This window comes from Rosa chinensis, chromosome 4 (assembly GCF_002994745.2).
Source record: "Rosa chinensis cultivar Old Blush chromosome 4, RchiOBHm-V2, whole genome shotgun sequence".
In the NCBI taxonomy this organism is placed as follows: Eukaryota; Viridiplantae; Streptophyta; class Magnoliopsida; order Rosales; family Rosaceae; genus Rosa; species Rosa chinensis.
The window spans coordinates 26562690-26565648 of NC_037091.1; positions in this window are offsets into that span (position 1 = coordinate 26562690).

Sequence of the window (2959 nt, forward strand, 5' to 3'; positions counted from 1 at the left end):
ATGATCATCTGTTGTTTCTACCAAGTTCAAACAACATAAAAGTATAGTTCAAAGAGCTCTCAGACAACAGAAGTAGGTGGTTGATATGTTGTTTTTACCTACTTCAAACAACATAAAAGTAGAGGTCAAACAACTCCCAGACAACATAATTAGGTGGTTAATCTATTGTTTCAAACTACTTCAAACAACATAAAAGTATACTTCTAATCACTCTCAAACAACAAAATTAAATGGCTCTTGTTTTTGTATTAACACTCAAACAACAGAACATAACTAAAACAATGGTTGAAAGTCCAAACAAACAACAGAAAAATGAGATTGAATACTACTTCAGACAACAGAAATTTGAGTAAGACTATAGTCCAAGTGACATTCAAACAACATAAAAAAAACTAAAATTGTAGTTGGAAATCAAATCTAACCACAAGAATCACAATTATCTGTAGTCCAAACAAATCTCAAACAACATAACTCATGGTATAAATGTTGTTGCATACGAAATCAGTCGACATATAACTGTCATTGTTCTTTAAATCAGACGACAGAAGCATCAACTAAGCTTAATATTGGTTCAATCAAACGATAGAAACAACAAAAACTCTGTCATCTTACATTAACTACATCGACATTTATTTTTTGAATCCGTTGATGAAGTGAATTTCCAACAACATTAATATGTAGTGGTATGGTGTTTCAAACGACAGATAGACCCCGATTCTTCAATATTAGGTACTTCAGACGATAGTACCTTAAACTGAATCTGTCGTCTGAGTGCATTATCAATGACGGAGAATATCTATCGTCTGAGTGGCTTAGAGACGACAGCCACCTAGACAATAGATTTTTACTTCATCAGACGACAGATCAGATCTGTCGTCTAAAGGCTTTTTTGGCATAGTGTATAGATCGTAATATATGTATATGTACACATGCTTATAGAGACATATACTTAGGAATAATCTCATATGAAAACATATGTAACATAATTGTATAACACATATAAGTAAATTCACTAGCAAACAACATAATTAAAGTAAGCTTATACATAACTGAAATCAAGTAAAATATGTAATAATAAAGCACAAGAATTAAATGAGTAACTATACATAATTTAAGAAAATTATATTATAGTTAGTATTTTAGTCCTTATGTCCAAATCCATTGAGGTTCATCAACCATGTTCATGTTTCTCCAATTAGAGTCATCAAACATTCAAAATATGTTATGTTATCCATCACAAGTACGAATTAAACAAATGAGTACACCATTTCAAAGGACTTTTCACAAGGAATCCAATGAAATAAGTCATGTAATCCAGTTCAAAGTGACATGGTCCAGAAATGGTGAAGAACCATAACAGCGTAGAAACTAATAGTCTTGATATTAACCTTTGATGTCTAAGTCTTTACGTGCTGTATATTTTACTAATACTTCTCAGACATTTCCGGATTAAAAGTAGAGGTCCTAAGATTCAAATTGATATAAAATTTGTAGAAAATGGTTAAGAAATGAGAGAGATATGAATTTTTGAAGTTATGATAGCTGTGTGAGATTTCCAGCGAGTTTAAAAGTTGAAAACTTTGATTAGCCATAACTTCTTCATTTCTTAACCTTTTTTAGTGATTCAAAAGCCTAAATTGAAGAAATTTTGATGAGAAATTTAACACTATAATTATTTTTGACAAAACAAACTTTATTATATACGAAAATACAGGTTTGCAACAAAGCAGATCCTTTTCCATTTTATCATCAGTTATGCATTTTGATAAATCTTAAAGACAAAAAAATATAGAAATGTATTCATGTACTTACTTAAGGAACTCAGAAGGTCTTGTGATCAACCTTTGGACTTCTTTCACAAAAGAAAATGATAGGAGCATTTTTATGCGACGTTTTAATTGTTATTTCCTCATATTTTATTTAGTTATTTCCTTAAATAAATAAATTTTAATTTAGTTTTTATTTTCTAGGTACATTGAAATAAATGGAGAAGAAACGAGGTGAAATGAAAACACATGGCGAAAAGAGAGGAGTCCTAATGGCACTAGGAAACCACATGGCTTGAAGATGACGTGGGAGATATTATGGGAGATTAAATCTGATTTTTGCATGGAAAATGATGGAGATAATGTGAAAATCAAGGAGATTATGTTGAGAAAATCTTGGGAGAGTTTCAAGGGATTGTGCAACAAGAAAAGTCTCAAAACAAGTCCAGATTCGTTCCTTAATTCCCTCAAGATATGTTGGCTGAAATTAGAGAATAAAATCTGCATTTTGTCATGAAAATCAAGAAAAAATCAAGGGGAGGATGTTAAGGATAAAGCCATGGAGAGATTTAAGGGAGAAAAAGTCCAAAACAAGTCCAGATTCATTCCTATTTTCACTCAAGATTATTTTGGCTGAAAATTAAGAGAAAAATCAGATAAAATCTTGGGAAAATCAGCAATAATATATTTGGAAAGATTATGGGATTGATTTTGGAGTTTTTTGATTAGTTGGATGACACAACAGAGCTGACGTGGCGCTACGTGATTGGTCGAAGCTGTGTGGTGCAACCAGAAAATACTTTGGAAATTAAATTCATGAAGCCTTGCCTTCTCCTATATATAGCCTCCTCTCTAGACGGTTTACAACACCACACCACCACAACACAACACATCTCTCTCCCTCAGTAAATAAACATCAGAAAAATTCTCTCCATTCTCTAGTCTTCAGAAGCTCTGCGTCTCAACCAAGAAGGAGAAGAAGTCATGCAATACATCAAGATCCTATCCGCCATCCACCCTTGTGTCGTCCCTAGAAGATTGCTTGCTTTCAAGGATCTTCGAGTTCTTCGTCTCAAGGCTTTGTCATTCATCATTCACGGTGTATTTCATACTTTCTTTTGTTTTCCTTTGTTTGATTCGTAGAGTTATGAATTCTAGTTAACATGACGTTAAGGGCAAAGTTTAAAGCCCGT